This window comes from Bufo bufo, chromosome 6, assembly GCF_905171765.1.
Source record: "Bufo bufo chromosome 6, aBufBuf1.1, whole genome shotgun sequence".
NCBI lineage: Eukaryota > Metazoa > Chordata > Amphibia > Anura > Bufonidae > Bufo > Bufo bufo.
The window spans coordinates 73,223,350-73,244,305 of record NC_053394.1 but is presented as its reverse complement, the minus strand read 5'-3'; the positions used below and the strand labels follow the sequence as shown (position 1 = coordinate 73,244,305).

Sequence of the window (20,956 nt, the reverse complement as noted above, 5' to 3'; positions counted from 1 at the left end):
TAGTGCCCACTTAATGTTTTCTGCTATTTTCCATGTTTTTCTATGTAGCCATGTTTTCTTACATATTCCTTTTTTTGTAACTTCACTTAATATTGCATTCAGATTACCCATAATTGTATTCTGCCTGTACCATATTAGGGTTGTGTCAGGTGGTTTTCTATGCTTCCTACTATTGTGGACCCAAAACATGCTACTATATTTTGAAGTTTACGGTTGCATTTTGTAAGTTGACCCCTTTAACTTTTATTTAAAGTGCCTGCATTGCTGAGGTCTCTGTATGCCTAAATTGCCACTAACCTTTCCACAAACTTCATATAAGAAACTTTGGGCTCCTTCCCCCTGATACCACACCCCCTTGTTCCTAAACGTAAAATTTATTCTGAATTCTGTGATATATCTATCTTAAGAGACCAAGACTGTCTATCATCTCACTAAAGGATCAGATTACAGATGCCCATAGAAGTCTATTGAGAGGGTAGAGGATGGAACAATGCGGGTGAAGCAGCTGATAGGAAGTGTTAAATCTCACCCCAAGTGTTTCATTCACATCAGTATTGCTCATTACCTCTCTATCATGTCTATATGGTGAATCTGAGTGAAAGAGATTTAGGGAGCAGTATCTCCTGTTTTCTCCATGTGCACTCTATGGGAGACATCATAGCAGCTAGTCTCTCCCACTTGCTCAAAGAGAACTGAAAATTAGTCTCAATTCACACGTCTGCTAAAATCTGTTTTATTGCTCCATCACAGGAGCAGAAAAATGAAAAATAACAAAGAGTACTGGATCTGCCCATTGACAAATACCGAAAATGGCCGACAGACCCCATTGAATTATTTTCGGTTTTGCATTTTTAAACCCTCTGTCACATGTATATTACTCTGCATTTCCAGTGCCTCTTGCACTTTGTCTTTGTATGTGTACCTTTGTACAATATGTTTGCCTCCCTTTGTGGTGTATCTGTATTTGTTAACCTTTTTTAAATGTTAGATTTGCCTCTCCCTTTCTTGTCATTGGTGCCATTGGCAGCAGCTGTAGACAAGCCTTGATTGGCAGGCGCAGCCTGCTTCTTTCTCCAGATAGTAGCACGGTGGCTCAGTGGTTAGCATTGGTGCCTAGCAGCGCTGGGGTCCTAAGGTTCAAATCCGACCAAGGACAACATCGGCATGGAGTTTGTATGTTCTCCCTGTGTTTGCGTGGGTTTCCTCCAGGTTCTCCGGTTTCCTCCCAAACTCCAAAGATATACTTATAGGGAACTTAGATTGTGATCCCCATTGGGGACAGTTGGATGCTAATGTCTGTAAAGCGCTGCAGAATATAGTAGTGGTATATAAGTGCGTAAAATAAAATAAAATAGTAGTAGGCATTCAGGATACAGTGCACACAAGGTCTTTTCTCCTAGCCTATTTGGGCAGATTTTATTTATTTATTTATTTATTATCCCCACTTATACAGCGCTGACATATTCCGCAGCTCTTTGCAGACATTAGCATCACGCTGTCTCCAATGGGGCTCACAATCTAGATTCCCTATCGGTATGTATTTGGAGTGTGGGAGGAAACCGGAGAACCCGGAGGAAACCCACACAAACACAGGGAGAACATACAGACTCCATGCAGATGTTGTCCATGGTTGCATTCAAACCTAGGACCCCAGCGCTGCAAGGTGCCAGTACTGACCACTGAGCGATGTTGGCGTGATTGAGTTTACTTCTATACACAAGCATCTAATAAAAAGTGAATTGGGAGGGGGTTAGAGGTCCTTAGTTAAAGGGATTGTCCGCTTATCCTATATTGATGTGCTATTCCCAGGATAGGTCATCAATATCAGATGGGTGGGGCCCCGAGTCCTGACGCCCCGCTGATCAGCTGTAGGAAGAGAATGCGAGCTCTGTGTTCTCCTCACTGTTTATCTGCTCGCCATCAACATTGGAGCGGCGAGCAGGTGTAATAACAACTACGCCGTCTTATTCCCTTCAATTGACGGCTCCTTCCTATTCAAGAAGCCAAGAAGCCGTGTCATTAAAGTGAAGGGAACAGAGGAGCTTTAATTACACCTACTCGCTGCTGCAATGTCAGTGGCGAACAGTGCGGAGACGGCTGCGCTTGCATGAGCTCTGCGTTCTCTTCATACAGCTCATTGGCAGAGGTGTGGGGTGTTGGACCTCCACTGATCAGCTATCCTGAGGACAGGCATAACCTAGTAGAGGCTGAACAACCCCTTTAAACTTATTTGGGCTATGCTATGTCTTATTTCAAACTGTTTCCAAGCCTTACAAGAATCCATGTGTGGGTCTGATTAGTGAATATAAGGGTAGAACTCCTCCTCTGCATCTTGGTTTCTTTTGATCCATCCCGTAATATTATTTGCCTTGGCAGCAGCTCCCTGGCACTGGTTGCTACAATCAAATTTATTACTCCCTACTATCTGTTACCCACAAGTACTTACACATGTATGTCATGTATACAGTCTGTGGCTTCATTTTGTCAAATGCACTTGTGAAAGCTGTGCAGAGCTTGTTCTTGGACGAACGTTCCTTCAGGGACTTATACATTGTACTTCTCTATAATTTTGCAGTTCTTTCCCACCAAAATCAACACAATCAGCCCTTGTCAGTGGGAATCCCCATAACGCTGATGTTACTTGGCAGACCGAGGCTTGGAAAAGTCCACTCCCTAGGTCTTTTTTTTTTTTTTTTTGACATCAGACCAAAGAAAAACTTGCTGATTGTCGTCCTTGTTTGTAGTGTCAACAATGTTTCATTTTGTTTCACTTCATCTTTCTAAACATACCTCTGAAGAGCCTGGGGGCAGATTCGTTAATGTCTTCCATTGACCCCTGAGTTCTTTTAACTTTCTACCTTTCTTGGATTATTGAATTAGCGGGTGAGGTTTACTTTACTGAGACGCTGGAAGTCATGTGTTACAAAATCTGGGGATATTGTATAAAAGTCCAATGTGACAGCGAAACAAATCTGATTTTTGGATGGGTTTTTAAAGTTTTCAGTAGAAAAATCTCATTAGGCTGTGAAAATGGTTAAAAGGGCATCTGTCAGCGGATTTGTACCTATGACACTGGCTGACCTGTTACATGTGCACTTGGCAGCTGAAGGCATCTGTGTTGGTCCCATGTTCATATGTGCCCGCATTGCTGAGAAAATGATGTTCTAATATATGCAAATGAGCCTCTAGGAGCAACGGGGGCGTTACCATTACTCCTAGAGGCTCAGCTCTCTCTGAAAGAGCAGCGCCGCCGGCACTTTGACAGTTCCAGGTGTGATAACATTATTACTGCCTGGCCTGTGATTCAGTGCAGAGAGAGCGGCAGTTGCAGAGAGAGCTGAGCCTCTAAGTGTAAAGGCAACGCCCCAGTTGCTCCTAGAGGCTCATTTGCATATATTAAAACATCATTTTTCTCAGCAATGTGGGCACATATGATCATGGGACCAACACAGACGTCTTCAGCTGCCAAGTGCACATGTAACAGGTCAGTCAGTGTCATAGGTACAGAACTGCTGACAGATGCCCTTTATCTCTAGCACTGAAGTCAATGGCCACAGTTACATGATGTATGTCTTGCCCATACACACTGCTTCGGCTTTGGGATGCTTAATTGGGTTGTGTCAAGTTTTAAAGTTATCCTGTATCTGTAGAATAACTGACTGATCAGTTGTGATCCCAGTGATTGGACCACCATAGATCCAAAAAACAGGGGTCTCGATCCCCCATCCTGCGTCATTTCTCCCATATGGGCTTGTCTGTCTCCAGCTTTCCCGTAGAGAATGAGTGGAGTGGCAGGGACCATGCTTAAGTAGTTGCTACATCAGGATGTGGGAGTGGGACCTGCGTTCTCAGGATCTGTGGGGGTCCAAAAGGTCCAATGTCCTCTCTTGTGGATAACTTAGATTGTGAGCCCCATTGGAGACAGCGTGATGCTAATTTCTGTAAAGCGCTGTGGAATATGTTGGCGCTATATAAGTGCATAAAATTAAATAAAAAAGGGATAATATGAAGACTTGCCTCAACCTCTTTATACCATAGTCACATATGGAACATATTTCTGCAACTAAAAATTCCGGTTCCCTGCATGTGAATGGGGCTGTATCTGCAGCATGTGCATTTTGCAAACCCCCGTTCATAAATATAAGACATAAAATTATGTTTTTATTTTCAGTTGCACAAATTAAAGAAAACGAATCTGCCACATGTCTGCATATTCAAATGGTGCTCTATGTGGACATATGGATGAAACTAATTTAAATGGGTATTCCAGTTATATAATGTGGTCCCCTATCCACAGAATAGGGAACAACTGTTAGATTGTTGGGGATCCTATCACAGGGACCCCCACCCATCATGAGAAACGGGACCCCTGAAATGAATGGAGCGGCTGTTTGGGAATACGCGCACCGGAGTTCCGGAGATAGCAGAGTACAGAGCTTCAGCGGAATTCCCATAGAAATGAATGGAGCGTCTGCACGCATTCTCTGTGGATAGGGGATGACTTTATGTAACCGGAATACCCCTTTTAAAATATTCTCCTCCAGTTTCCTACAAGTGTATACAACTGTTCAGAAGTTAATGCTTTTTAGCCACTCTGTACATAAGTTTATTTTAAAGAAGTTGTCGTATGAGCTAAACTCATGAAGCAGAGCTGATTGTGTCCAGTTGGCACAGCTCACGTCCCATTGATGCAAGTTTACACAGTACTGCAGTTATGCCTACTAATGCAGCTCCAAAATATTAAATTATAAATTCCTGTCTGCTACATGTGAAATTACACAGTATATATGAGCATTGGCGGTCCAATGTCAACTCCGGGACCTGCACCACTCGGTAGAATGAAGGGGCAGTGGCAGCTCTTCAAGTTAACGGGGCTGATGCAGTACCAGGCACTGCCACATTTGTCTGGGTGTCATGATGCTTCCATTATTCTTTTTTTTTGGGGGGGGGGGGGGGTAGGGGGGCTCTTGGAGTTGGGACTCTTACCAGTTGTCCATTAATGGCTATAAGATTGGAACCAGATATTGCAGCTAATACAAGACGTATGGTCCCTAGAGTCTCATCTTTTCCCAAGACGCACAGAACACTGTGAGAAGCGCTATGAGACGTGACGTGCGCCAGTATTGCACTGAAATGACGCTTACCCTTGTGTCATCTACACGAATGGGTTACTAAAGAGCAGAGGATGTGGCAGAAATCAACGTTTAAGGCTCTGGCATTGGGTCTGCATTGCCAAACCTCTGCGTGTAATAAAAATACGTGGCTTGTATCTTCGATCGTTCTGCCCTCTAATTGAAGCCAGTAGTATTCCGGATAACGCATGCAAAAGCTTGTTTATAGGAAATAGAGAGCGGACATTCAGTGCCAACTACGCACTGCAGTATCCTGCCAGCCGTCACTTTCCTCATCGCTGGTCTTAATTACCAGCTTTTGCAGTTATTTTGCTTCTAGACAAGTATTAACTATTATTTTTTGGCCGATGACATTCTATTTGTATAATTCTTCTATTGATAGATCAAGGCATCAGTGATAACCCGTCCTTGAAATAAAGCATGCCCATTGATCCGCCATTCATTCTGGGTTGGGCCTCAGAAACCCCTGCAAATTAGCTGGTCACAATGGGGGGGGGGGGGGGGGAAGATTGTACTGCATGGCACTCATTAAAATGAATGGCATTCTATGTAATATATGTAAAATAGAAAGAAAAAGAAAAAGCACACATATGCGACGCCACCTAGTGCATGAACCGTGACAGGGGGATATGGAGAGCCCAAAAAAAGCTGCACAAATCGGGCACAACGCTGAAGAGACACATATTGGGTAAAGGTTTCCAGCTGCAGCCAGGCCTAAAACAGAGCAGCCATGATGACCGCTGGTTTGGAGAAACAGAACATGGAGGAATGGAAAAAAACGGCCCTGCTGATATTTAAAAAGTCACAGTTTATTGAATCTACATAATGTGCTTTTTTTATTTTTATTCTTCTTGGATTTAATATAAATTTTGAGTGGAAAAATACCTCTGTGACTTCGTGTGAGGTCCATGCAGAACAACACAAATAAATCCACAACTCACAGTTCTTCAAGAGAATCTAGTACAGTGATCCCTCAAGATACAATATTTTAAACATACAATGGTCTTTTCTGACCCATCGTAAGTTGAAACCAGACCATACAATGCCTCAGACTCGGATCCAACCAATCAAGGCCACTTCTCTGGTAAAATCGCTGTATTAGTTCTACACTGAACAAAAATATAAACACAACACTTTCGGTTTTGCTCCCATTTTTCATGAGCTGAACTCAAAGATCTGAAACATTTTCTACATACACAAAAGACCCATTACTCTCAAATATTGTTCACAAATCTGTGTAAATCTGTGTTAGTGAGCACTTCTCCTTTGCCGAGATAATCCATCCCACCTTACAGGTGTGGCATATCAAAGTGCTGATTAGACAGCATGAATATTGCACAGGTGTGCCTTAGAATGCCCACAATAAAAGACCACTCTGAAATGTGCAGTTTGATCACACAGCACAATGCCACAGATGTCGCAACGTTTGAGGGAGCGTGCAATTGGCATGCTGACTGCAGGAATGTCTACCAGAGCTGTTGCCCGTGCAATGAATGTTCATTTCTCTACCGTAAGCAGTCTCCAAAGGCATTTTGCAGAATTTGGCAGTACATCCAACCACAGACCACGTCTGTAACCACACCAGCCCAGGACCTCCACATCCAGCATGTTCACCTCCATGATCGTCTGAGACCAGCCACCCGGACAGCTGCAGCAACAATCGGTTTGCATAACCAAAGAATTTCTGCACAAACTGTCAGAAACCGTCTCTGGGAAGCTCATCTGCATGCTCGTCGTCCTCATCGGGGTCTGGACCTAACTGCAGTTAGTCATCGTAACCGACTTGAGTGGGCAAATGCTCACATTCAATGGCGTCTGGCACGTTGGAGAGGCGTTCTGTTCACGGATGAGTCCCGGTTTTCACTGTTCAGGGCAGATGGCAGACAGTGTGTGTGGCGTTGTGTGGGTGAGCGGTTTGCTGACGTCAACGTTGTGAATCGAGTGGCCCATGGTGGCGGTGGGGTTATGGTATGGGCAGGCGTATGTTATGGACAACGAACACAGGTGCATTTTATTGATGGCATTTTGAATGCACAGAGATACCGTGACGAGATCCTGAGGCCCATTGTTGTGCCATTTATCCACGACCATCACCTCATGTTGCATGATGATAATGCACGGCCCCATATTGCAAGGATCTGTACACAATTCCTGGAAGCTGAAAACATCTCAGTTCTTTCATGGCCAGCATACTCCCCGGACATGTCACCCATTGAGCATGTTTGGGATGCTCTGGATCGGCGTATACAACAGCGTGTTCCAGTTCCTGCCAATATTCTGCAACTTCGCACAGCTATTGTACTGTGCACATTTCAGAGTGGCCTTTTTTGTGGTCAGTCTAAGGCACACCTGTGCAATATTCATGCTGTCTAATCAGCACCTTGACATGCCACACCTGTGAGGTGGGATGGATTATCTTGGCAAAGGAGAAGTGCTCACTAACACAGATTTAGACAGATTTGTGAACAATATTTGAGAGTAATGGGTCTTTTGTGTATGTAGAAAATGTTTCAGATCTTTGAGTTCAGCTCATGCAAAATGAGAGCAAAACCGAAAGTGTTGCGTTTATATTTTTGTTCAGTGTAGTTAGCATCTATTCCTGACTGTTATATGTAAGAACTTGTTTTATCTGTCTGTTATCTGCTTATTTTTCCTAAATCTATATTTTCTCTCATTTTGGATGACATTTTGGGGCTTTGGAACCAATTACTCAATTACAATGGTTTCACCATACAATGGTCGTCCTGGAACCAATTAATATTGTAACCTGAGGGACCACTGTACTTATAAAAGTTATGTAATTTAAGAAAGTTAAAAAGGTTGTGTCACTTCAGCAAATGGCATTTATCATGTAGAGAAAGTTAATACAAGGCACTTACTAATGTATTGTGATTGTCCATATTGCCTCCTTTGCTGGCTGGATTCATTTTTCTATCACATCATACACTGCTCGTTTCCAGGGATTATGACCACCCTACAATCCAGCAGTGGTGGTCGTGCTTGCACACTATAGGTAAAGGCACCAGCTCACTGGTGGCTGGGACCGTCTGCCATAGGCAAGCACACGCAGCAGTTCCTCGTATCTGTGCTGCCCCTGTGGCCGTAACCTCTGGGATATGAGTGTGCAAGCACGACCACCACTGCTGGATTGTAGGGTGGTCATAATCCCTGGATACGAGCAAGTGTATAATGTGATAGAAAAATGAATCCAGCCGGCAAAGGAGGCAATATGGACAATCACAATACATTAGTATGTGCCTTGTAATAACTTTGTCTACATGATAAATGTCATTTGCTGAAGTGACACGACCCCTTTAATGGGTTAGCGTCCCTCTATATCTCTTGTCATTCTGCTAGCGAAGGTTAAGAGTATAAGTAAAATACTGTTTTATGTTTAATTTAGTCAAACTCCAGTTGTTTTCTTAAAGGGGAAGCGTTGCTGGTTATCATCTAATCTGTCAGGTTTGCAGTGCCCCCACGTAGTGACTTTGTCTTCACTGGACAGAACCTCTTTTGCAGGAGTCGCTCCTGAGACCAGTCCCTGGGTTTGTTCAGTAGGTGTTGAGAGCACAGTGGTGCATTTAGTCTGGATTTCTCTATGTCTGCATTTATAGCCACAGACGACCTGGGGAAACGATGTGCTCCGTGTGGTCAGGAGCGCAGTAAATCAGCCCATTATAATGGACGTTTGATGTTCAGTCTGCAGCAGGCCTGGACAAATTGGGATTTGTTACTTACTGGAAAGTGCGTCACTCCTTCCCTTTGTTCCATTGCTGTCACCCGGATTCAGTGACATTTTTACAATGTGTTTTATACTTTTACCCTCCTCCTCCTCTATTCCAAATTTGGGTCACTTGTTGATTCATCTCAATACGCCATTGTAATTACTGTTTGCGTCTGCGTTTAGACCGATAAATAAGGTTAAATTCTTGTATAATGAACGCTTAGAGAGATCTTTCCCATGACTACTTTACGTTTGAATCACTGAACATTTTCGAGAGCCCAGTTTGCTGTCAGTGAATGAGGACAATGTGAGCGGAGTCCTCTTTTATTCATCATTGTAGATGAGATCTATCGGCTGGAAATCTGAGCTGTTTAGCTCACGAGGGATTGGGATACAAGTGTATTTAAGGAAGCCCGAGATTTGAATATAAATAAGAATGTCATCATTCACTGACAGCCAACAGAGATTTCGAACATGTTAAGGTACTGAAACAGCAAGTAAAAATTAGAAAGTTGTGGAACTTTTTATTAATCTGTTATAAGTCAGGCAATAGAGCCAGATATGTAGAGTACCATATTGTGCCCCAGAAACTAGTGGTTCCTCAGATGTCATTAGTGCACCAGACAGTAAAAATGCCCGCTAAGTACCAGTGCCACCTTCTGTGCCCCACACGATAATGATCTTCTCAGTGACCACAAGTAATAATAGAGCCCCATTTAGACTTCACGCAGTGATAGAGGTCCCCTTAGAGCCCCACTCTGTACAAATGCCTCTTTTCTGCCCCTATGTAAAAAAAAAAAAACATCACAAAAAAACCTTTGCTCCCTCCATTCGCTATAGTGCCTCCAATCCCCCCCCCCCCCGAGCAAATAAAAAAAACTCACCTTACCCCGATCCGATGACGAACAGAATGGCCTTTTTGGCCAATGAAGTCTTCAGCCTAATGCAGACAGCACGATGCGATGACGACATTGAGCCGCCTGCACTGACTCTCAGATGTTCAATGGATGGTCCATGTATCTCCAGGCTATAAAGGGGTTGTCCGGGTTCAGATCTCAACCCGGACATATTCCTATCTTCACCCCTCCCGCCCGCCTGATATGAGCATCAGAGCATTTCATGCGCTGATGCGTTCCCTTGCCCTGCGCTGTATCATGCAGGGCAAGGGCTCTTTTGTTTATAATAACACACTGCTGGGCGGAGGCTTCCGTCTAGCAGTGTTCCCAGTGACGTCACCGTCTCTGATGGACGGGCTTTAGTGCTGCCCTAACCGTTTTACAGGCTGGGGCAGCGCTAAAGCCTGCCCATTAGTGCCGGTGACGTCACTGGGCTGACTGCTGGGCGGAAGCCTCCACCTGGCAGCCCTAAGGAGAGCCCGATACGTCACAGGATCTTCAAAATATGCCTTTGACCTACACGATTCAGCGCAGGACAAAGGAGAGCATCGGAGCATAAAATGCTCCGATGCTCATATTAAAGAGGCTGCCTGCGTGAAAATGTGGGTATGTCCGGGTTCAACTCTGAACCCGGACAACTCCTTTAAGATGCTTGTTTACGAGGGAGAGAAAATGGCAGGGCAGGGAGCTTACGGCTGCAGACACAGTGGTAAGTGGTGCTGCGGGGGAACGGGCCTGTATTTCATGGCACGTACCCGGATGCCAGTGCCGGCGATGTCAATGCTCTTTGATGTTAACATTGTAAGTGTGGTTCTGTGATGTTTCCCACACCAGAGAAGACTTGTACGTTTTTATAGTCTTACTTCACAGCATTCATTTCAGACCTATTTACTTGAGCAACAATGTTACAATGTGACAATGTTACATCATCATTTATGTTTCCTTAAAATCTTGCCCATTGTGAATTTCCAGTAGTCCTATTCTAATTATTCGGTCATTCTTAAAGGGTTGACCCATTAAAAATATTCTATGGTTTTCAAATCAGCACCTGGATCTGAATACTTTTGTAATTGCTTGTAATTAAAATCTTAGCATAGCCACTGAGTTATTCAATATCCTGTATCTGAATAGCGCCACCTGCTGTTTTTTTTTTCTTATTTCTTTGTCCGGCTCAACGAGACGGCCACGCATACTCAGTTTTCTCCTTCAATTGCCTCCTGAGCTGTGATAGGGAGAGCATGGACACGCCCCCTGAGCTGTGATGGGGAAAGCATGGACACGCCCCCTGAGCTGTGATAGGGAGAGCATGGACACGCCCCCTGAGCTGCAGCAGAAAAGACACTCCCCTGAGCTGCCAGCTTGATATAAATCTAGCAGAACAATGAATGGGGAGATCTCTGGATCCATGTGAGGTACAGGGCTGGTTCTAGCTTTGTTAGAAAGAAATAGTCATGGACTATATGATGTCTGATTTTCATTTCTTACATTAGTCAGTTGATTACCCCTTTAATATCAAGGCCCCATGCACATGACCATAATCATTATTAAGTACGCAAATTGTGGATTTGCAAAACACAGACTATAACCGGATGCGTTCCCTATTTTCTTGTTCTACACGTGATGCCCCATGTTAAAAATGCCTATTCTTGTCTTTTTTTTGGAGGACAGCGGAATGGACATGTGGATGCGGACAGTACGCAGTGTGCTGTCTGCATTTTTTCGGAATGGGTCCACATCCGATCCGCAAAAAATTCGGTTTGACTGTGGACCCAAAATACTGTCATTTGCATGGGACCTTAGTGTGAAGTATGAGGTCCGCTTGTGAAAAGCAAGGTTTAGGATCTGTCCTGTGGGTGTAGTAATAACAAGAAGAGATGGATGTGCACTGATTTGTATAGATGGCGGGTGGGACCTCAGAATAATTTCCTCTGGAGGAAAACCCAGTCCAACAGTGAGGTTACTCGCATCCCAAACTAATTATTGAGCACATTGATACGATGTGGACGTCATCTTGTGCTCTGTGTTTGTGTTAGCGCTCGTTCTCACAGCTTGCTCTGGCAGCAGATATAAGAAGCCACTACAAGCCGCAGCTAAGCTAATGAGGACCTTCCAGACAGAGGTCAGGAGAAGTCAAACTGTTGTTGTGTACAGTATATAGCGCTCATATATTCTGTAGCGCTGTACAGAGATTGTCATTGCTAGCAGCAGTCCCTGTCCCCATTGAGGCTCACCAAATTAAGGCTACTTTCACACTCACGTTTTGGCTTTCCGTTTCTGAGATCCGTTCAGGGCTCCCACAAGCGGTCCAAAACAGATCAGTTGTGCCCCAATGCATTCTGAATGGAAAAGGATCCGCTCAGAATGCATCAGTTTGCCTCCGATCCGTCTCCGTTTCGCTCTGGAGGCCGACACCAACATGCTGCCTGCACAGTTTTGATGTCGGCTTGACGAAACTGAGCCAAACGGATCCGTCCTGACACACAATGTAAGTCAATGGGGACGGATCCGTTTTCTATGACACAATCTGGCACAATAGAAAACGGATCCGTCTCCCATTGGCTTTCAATGGTGTTCAAGACGGATCCGTGACGGATCCGCCCAAAACGCGAGTGTGAAAGTAACCCGTCTGCATGTTTTTGGAGTGTGGGAGGAAACCAGAGCAACTGAGGAAAACCCCACAAACACAAGGAGAACATACAAACTCCATGCACCCGTTTGCCTGAGGCGGTTTCAAGATGCAAGGCTCATTGCTGCCAGCTGGGATCTATCTGTGTTCAACGTCATGTATTAAAGCCTTTGAATGTGTGATTATCATCTCCTAATTGTTTCTTGTATTTTTCTGACAGGCTTTTTGCAAGTTTCTTCATCTCGGTGTCAGGCTAGGTTTAAACCATGTTTAAAAAGGCTTTGTCACTCCAGCAAATAACATTTATTATGTAGAGAACGTTAATACAAGCCACTTACAAATATATTGTTATTATTCATATTGCCTCCTTTGCTGGCTGGATTCATTTTTCCATCACATTATACACTGCTCGTTTCCATGGTTATGACCACCCTGCAATCCAGCAGTGGTGGCGGTGCTTGCACACTATAGGAAAAATTGCCGGCCTATGCACGCTCCCATTGTCCCAACCACCAGAGAGGCAGGCACCTTTTCCTATAGTGTGCAAGCACGGCCACCGCTGCTGGATTGCAGGGTGGTCAGAAACATGGAAACGAGCAGTGTATAATGTGATGGAAAAATGAATCCAGCCAGTAATGGAGGAAATATGGGCAATCACAATACATTAGTAAGTGCCTGGTATTAATCTTTTCTACATGATAAATGCCATTTGCTGAAGTGTGACCACCCCTTTAAGGGCAATGTTCTATGCAGTGGTGTAGTGTGTGTGCATGTAGGGGGCTGTTGCTCCAGGTGCTACTCTGTCAATTTTCCCTTTAAAGTTTAAGCCTCCATTGGGCCCATGCTCACTGCCACAGGCCCCTCTGCGGACTTCAGATCACACAGTGAATTTTAGAACAACCAAGACCCTTCACAAACTTAATAATTGGGGGAGAAGAGCCATGGTAAGAGAGGTGACCAAGAACCCTCTAGACCAGTGGTTCTCAACCTTTCTAAAGCCGTAACCCCTTAATACAGTTCCTCATGTTGTGGTGACCCCCAACCATTACATTTTTTTCCTTGCTACGTCAAAACTAATTTTGCTACTGTTATGAATTGTAATGTAAATATGTGATATGCAGGATGTATTTTTATTGCTACAAATTGAACATAATTAAAGCAGAGTAATTAATCACAAAGACAAAATAAAATAAATAATAAACAACAAATACCCCCTAAAAAATAAATCAGTGGTGCGCACAGTACCCTTCAAACAAATAACTCAGTGGTGCTCACAGTACCCCCCCCCCAAAAAAAATTAAATAAAATCAGTGGTGCTCAGGGTACCCCTCAAATAAATAAATTAGTGGTGCTTCAAGTCCCCCCCAAATAAATAAATCAGAAGTGCTCAGGGTCCCCCAAATAAATAAATCAGCGGTGCTCAGGGTACCCCCAAATAAATAAATCAATGGTGCATCAGGTTTCCCCCAAATAAATAAATCAATGGTGCTCAGGGTCCCCCAAATAAATAAATCAGAAGTGCTCAGGGTCCCCCAAATAAATAAATCAGAAGTGCTCAGGGTCCCCCAAATAAATAAATCAGAAGTGCTCAGGGTCCCCCAAATAAATAAATCAGAAGTGCTCAGGGTCCCCCAAATAAATAAATCAGCGGTGCTTCATGTCCCCCCAAATAAATTAAGCCTTGCTCAGCCAAATAATTAAAATAAAATTAGCCAGGCTCAATTAAATCATTGGTGGCAGTGGTGCTCAGCGGCGGTGTCATTAACGAAAAAACTCGGACCTCAGCAGACAGGCGGCCCGACTTACCCGTCCAGACGTCAGGCTCCTTCAAGCACAGGCAGTGATAGGACATCACTTCCTGTGCGCGAGGATAAGGGGCCGCTGCCGTTGTGCGGGCGACCCACAATAGGAAGCCTCAGGCGACCCCCCGGAAAGGGCCGATCAACCCCCAAAGGGGTCGCGACCCCTAGGTTGAGAACCGCTGCTCTAGACTGAACTCTAGAGACCCAGACGGGAGAAACTTCTATAAGGTCAATCATCTCTTTAGCACTCCACCAAACTGGGCTTTATGGCAGAGTAGCCAGAAAGACGCCTCTCCTCAGTAAAAGACGCATGAAAGCCCACCTGGAGTTTACAAAAAAAAAAAGCACCTACAGTACTCTTAAGCTACTTTCATACTTGCGGCAGTGTGATCCGGCGGGCACTTCTGTCGTCTGAACTGCTCGCCGGATCTGCCGATTTGGATGTGACTGAAAGCATTTTTTCACATTTTTACCGGTCTGCGCATTCCGGTATTTTGAATGCCGGATCCGGCACTAATACATTCCTATGGGGAAAAATGCCGGATCCGGCATTCAGCCAAGTCTTCAGGTTTTTTTCGCCGGAGATAAAACCGTAGCATGCTGCGGTTTTTTCTTTTGCCTGATCAGTCAAAACGACTGAACTGAAGACATCCTGATGCAAACTGAACGGATTGCTCTCCATTCAGAATGCATTAGGATAAAATTGATCAGTTCTTTTCCAGTATAGAGCCCCTAGGACGGAACTCTATACCGGAAAAGAAAAACGCTAGTGTGAAAGTACCCTTAGACTGTATTAGACTGTGAAAAACAAGATTCTCTGGTCTGATGAAACCCAAGATTGAACTTTTTGGACTCATACCTAAGTGTTATGTCTGGAGGACCCTAGGCACTGCTCATCACCTGCCCAATACAATCCCTGCGGTGAAGCATGGTGGTGGCAGCATTATGCTGTGGGGGTGTTTTTCAGTAGCTGGGACAAGGAGACTGGTCAGGGATGAAGGAAAGCCAAATAGAGCAAAGTACAGAGATATTCTCAATGAAAATTTGACCCAGAGTGCTCTGGACCTCAGACTAGGCCAAATGTTTACTTTCCAAACAGACAATGACCCTAAGCACACAGCCAAGACAACACAGGAGTGGCTTAGGGACACCTCTGAATATCCTTCAGTGGCCCATCTAGAGCCCTGATCAACCATCTCTGGAGAGACCTGAAAATGGCTTCCACTAAAGCTTCCCAACCAACCTGACCAAGCTTGAGAGGATATGCAGAGATGAATGGCAGAAAATCCCCAAACCCAGGTGTGCAAACCTTGTGGCCTCATACCCAAGACAACTGGAGGCTGTAATCGCTGCCAATGGAGCTTTAACTAAGTACTGAGTAAAGGGTCGGAATACTTATGTCCAGCAACATTTTAGGTTTTCATTTTTAATAAATTTGCCAAAATTTCTAAAATTCTGTTTTCATTTTCTCATTATGGGGTATTTAGTTCAGAATGATGGGGAGAAACTTGATTTTATTTCTATTTTAGCACAAGGCCTCAAGATAATAAAATGTGAAAAAAATGTAAAGGGTCTGGAGAAGTTCCGAATGCACTGTATATTGAAAAGATTAATTAATGAGTGTTATTTCTAGCAGCTTCCTGTCTACGAACAAAGTCTTCAGTGCTCCCTCAGTTATACTTTGTAATTATGAAAGGTTTCTCAGAGATTCCCTCTTGGGAACGATTTACTTGGAACATCATACAAGCAATTTTAACCCACCGTAAATGAAAGCTGACTCTGGTAGATGACAAGCTCAGTGTCTTGCAAATACCTTACAGTTCAAGATGCCGTCCGCGTATATAGCGGTCAGAAACCTATCTCCAGCTGACGCAAGCAGCTATTGGGCAGTATTAAATATGATACACGCTGTGTGTCTGTTTTATCAGTACGTATTTACTTTGGAGAGACACTGAAAATCTTAGCATCCCAGTGAGATTTTTTTTTTTAATATACTTTCGAAGTTCAAGCCAATGGCACTAGGCCATTTCTGAAGGCTGAAACCTCAAGCTTTCCATCTAACCACCTCTGAATTTATTAGCCACGGATGTCCACAATTGCAGTTGTAAACTAGAAGAGTTATTGCAGTTAGTTTAAAGTAGAGAATTCATTCGCCACCAAGTTCTTGTGTGGCCAAGGGGAAGGTTTGTTTTTATGTCATTTAGATTGCTTGTATACTCAGTCTTTGAATTCAGTTTTCATGTCTTCAGACAGAGCGAAACCTATGTGTTAGTGTTCAAGAAAATTACTTCTCACCAGCAAAGACTGCTTCATGAGGGGCAGATTTGGCCACCATGCAGACCATCCAAATGCACGGGGCCCCCAGAGACCGGGGTGTCCCATGCTGCTCACCAGCAGTGACACTACTTTCCACACGCCCAGAGATGGGACACCAAATTGTTATTTTATGGGGAATACAAGGTGTACTTCTATAGACAGCGGGGGCCTGATTCCCTGCACCCCCCACCGATCAGCTGCATTAGGCCTCTTCCTAGGCTAGTGACGTCACATTCATCAATAACATGGCCTAGGTGCAGCTCAGTCCTATTCAAGTGAATGGGGCTTAGCTGTAATACCCCTCACAGCCGCTATTGCAGAGCTGTGCCTGGTGAGCTGTGAGGAGGCCGTGGTGCTCACCGGAGCTTCCTCAAACAGCTGAGCAGCGGGGGTGCCATGAGTCGGACCCCTGGCTATCTCATATTGATGAGCAGCACATCACCATATGTATGGGGCGAATGATTGTCCCTATACAGTTTTCCTATATCGTCAGCACTTCCTGTTTAGATAAGGTGATGTGCTGCTCTCAAGTGATGATCTTTAGCTCAGCATAAAAGATGTGATTGCCCAAGAAACTAACATTTGCTTGTTTGTTGGGTGATCGGCGACATGTTTGGACAGGGCAATAATCAGGAATAAATGTTTACTCACAATTTATGTTGAGCCAACTTGTGTTTTAAGTTCGGCATCCATAGTTCGGGTTTGGGTTATCGAAGAATCCCGTTATGGATTCCAAATTCCGTTATGAAAAATTAGGGGTCAGTCAGCACAACCAAATAAAGTACAATAATGCCAAAATAATAAAAAGTATTCTGGTGCAAATGCTACGCTAATAAATTTGAGATGCTTGGCAAATCATTTTGTACAAAATTATTTGGGCCCGTCTGCCGCACGTCAAGGCGATCTCAGTAAGACGGGAACCTAACACTAAATACCACATTAACTGGTGCCATACTGGCCTTCATTGCATTCAGGGAATGCAGGTTCCACATTCCACATCTCAAATTTATTAGCGTAGCATTTGCACCAGAATACTTTCTATTATTTTGGCATTATTGTACTTTATTTGGTTTGCAGAGTGCTGTTGCATTGTATATGGTCCATGGTAGCGGAATATATAACGGGATTCTTTGATAACCCGAACTTTTGACGCTGAACTTAAAATACAAGTTCCCTTAACACTATTCACAATCATCAGCATAAGTAAATGCAGAGTTGCCAACTGTCACGAATTTGGTGGGGCTATCCCTGATTTTCAGACACAGTCCCGGCAAATTTGCTCTTCCCGCAAATTAGACCCATAAAAGTTGAAGACCTCTCATTCAGAGATGGTTTGTTATCAGCACATGATCCACAAAAAACAAAAGCTGCTAAAAGAAAATGTTTTCTTTGGGATTATTTTTGCTAGTTCAGTAGGCCATTAAAGGGGTTATCCAGGAAAAGAGGTTTATGACTTATCCTCAGGATAAGACATCAGTATCGGATCTGTGGGATGCGACATCCGGGACCCCCTCCAATCCGCTAATAGAAAAGGCCTTGAGCACCGCAGCATCTTCCTAGGCCAGTGACATCACTGTACATCGGTCACGTGGCTTAGTTGCAGCTCAGCCCGATTTAAGTCAACGGGGCTCAGCTGCATTTCCAAGCACTGCCACTAAACGATGTACAGGCCTTCGGTGATCGCAGTAGTTGCCTGAAACAGCTGATCGGCCGGGATGCCGGGACTTGGACCCCCGCTGATATGATAATGATACCCTATCCTGAGGATAAGTCATCATTATCTTTTCCAGGATAATACCTTTAAAGTACAAGTTTCACTCAAATCATTATTTGTCTTTGTGGACAGTGATCCCTAGTCTTCCTTGAACAGGTCTGCGACTGGAGTAGTGGTCTAGCCAGGAGATGACACCTGATAACATGCTTTCAGTTTTACTGGATCATCATCGTTCTTTTCAGTTGCTGAAGTAACCCAGTAATTTGCCTCATGTTTACCTTTCTCGGGGTTCCCTGTTGGCCATCATCTACTAAGTGTTCAGCAGTGCGGTTCTACCCTTCAGGCCTTATTAACAGTACACAATGTCAACACAATGGAATAAGATGCAATAAATAATATGTCTAAACTAAAATGCATAGGAAAGCATGGTGGTCTCAAAAGTAGAAAAACACCAAATAATGTTTTAAGCCCTATCATATTGATGAGTCATGAACACATGTTGAGAACCTATTTAACCTCTTAAGGACATAGGGCGTACAGGTACGCCCTTGTGCCCTGGTACTTAAGGACACAGGGCGTACATGTACGCCCTGTGTATTTTCGATCACTGCCGTGCGGCCGGCAGTGATCGGAACCCGGTGCCTGCTCAAATCATTGAGCAGGCACCTAGGCTAAATGCGCGGGGGGGTCCCGTGACCCCCCCATGTCGGCGATCGCGGCAAACCGCAGGTCAATTCAGACCTGCGGTTTGCTGCGATTTCTGCAGTTTCTGGTCCCCGCGGTCCCTGACCGCGGGGATCAGAAACTTTATATGCCTAAAAAAAGTTTTATTCACCCCCCCCCCCTGCACCCCCGAATGATTTTTATGGTGGCGGGAGGTGCAGGGGGAGGGTTGCGGGCGGTGCGGGAGGCGGGCGGTGCGGCAGGCGGGATCGCGATCCCCCGCCCGCCTCCCCTTGTATAATCGTTGGTGTCTAGTGGGGATACCAGGGTGCCAGCACATTGCTGGCACCCTGGTATAAACGGCTGACATCTGCGATGCGATGTCAGCCGTTTAACCCTTTCCATACAGCGGTCCGTACGGACCGCTGTATGGAAAAGGTTAACAGCGCAGGGAGCTCCCTCCCTCTCCCATCGGGGGGCTGCTGTGCCTTTGCAGCCCCCCGATGGAGAGGGAGAGAGCCCCCAGACAGCCCCCCGAGAGATCCCCTCCTTACCCTTCCCCGTCTGCGAAGTTCTGAGCAGTACTAAGCAGACGGGGAAGGTTCCCATGGCAACAGGACGCCTCTCAGGCGTCCTGCTGTCCATGGTGCTGAACAGATCTGTGCTGAAAGGCATAGATCTGTTCAGTGTAAGTAAAATACAGTACAGAACAATATATATTGTACTGTACTGTATTATACAGACATCAGACCCACTGGATCTTCAAGAACCAAGTGGGTCTGGGTCAAAAAAAAGTGAATAAAAGTGAAAAAAAAGTAAAAATCAAAAAACACATTTATCACTGATAAAAAATGAAAAAAATTAAATTCCCTACACATGTTTGGTATCGCCGCGTCCGTAACGACCTGATCTATAAAACGGTCATGTTACTTTACCCGAACGGTGAACGCCATAAAAATAAAAAATAAAAAACTATGATGAAATTGAAATTTTGCCCACCTTACTTCCCAAAAAAGGTAATAAAAGTGATCAAAAAAGTCGCATGTACGCCAAAATTGTAACAATCAAACCGTCATCTCATCCCGCAAAAATCATACCCTACCCAAGATAATCGCCCAAAAACTGAAAAAACTATGGCTCTTAGACTATGGAAACACTAAAACATGATTTTTTTTGTTTCAAAAATGAAATCATTGTGTAAAACTTACATAAATAAAAAAAAAGTATACATATTAGGTATCGCCGCGTCCGTATCGCCCGGCTCTATAAAAATATCACATGATCTAACCCCTCAGATGACCACCGTAAAAAAATAAAAATAAAAACGGTGTAAAAAAAGCCATTTTTTGTCATCTTACGTCACAAAAAGTGTAATAGCAAGCAATCAAAAAGTCATATGCACCCCAAAATAGATGCCAATCAAACCGTCATCTCATCCCGCAAAAAATGAGACCCTACTTAAGATAATCGCCCAAAAACTGAAAAAACTATGGCTCTTAGACTATGGAGACACTAAAACATTTTTTTTGTTTTAAAAATGAAATCATTGTGTAAAACTTACATAAATAAAAAAAATTGTATACATATTAGGTATCTCCGCGTCCGTGACAACCTGCTCTATAAAATTACCACATGATCTAACCTGTCAGATGAATGTTGTAAATAACAAAAAAAAAAAACGGTGCCAAAAAAGCTATTTCTTGTTACCTTGCCGCACAAAAAGTGTAATATAGAGCAACCAAAAATCATATGTACCCTAAACTAGTACCAACAAAACTGCCACCCTATCCCGTAGTTTCTAAAATGGGGTCACTTTTTTGGAGTTTCTACTCTAGGGGTGCATCAGGGGGGCTTCAAATGGGACATGGTGTCAAAAAAACCAGTCCAGCAAAATATGCCTTCCAAAAACCATATGGTGTTCCTTTCCTTCTGCGCCCTGCCGTGTGCCCGTACAGCTGTTTACGACCACATATGGGGTGTTTCTGTAAACTACAGAATTAGGGCCATAAATAATGAGTTTTGTTTGGCTGTTAACCCTTGCTTTGTAACTGGAAAAAAAATATTAAAATGGAAAATCTACCAA

The 20,956-nt window shown here is 44.0% G+C and overlaps 1 protein-coding gene across 1 annotated transcript in view; it reads left to right on the top strand.

The window, feature by feature from the left end:
- SH3PXD2A (SH3 and PX domains 2A) overlaps positions 1-20,956 on the top strand; it is a 354,245-nt gene that overhangs the window by 146,380 nt on the left and 186,909 nt on the right. The gene's annotated exons all lie outside the window — the stretch shown is intronic.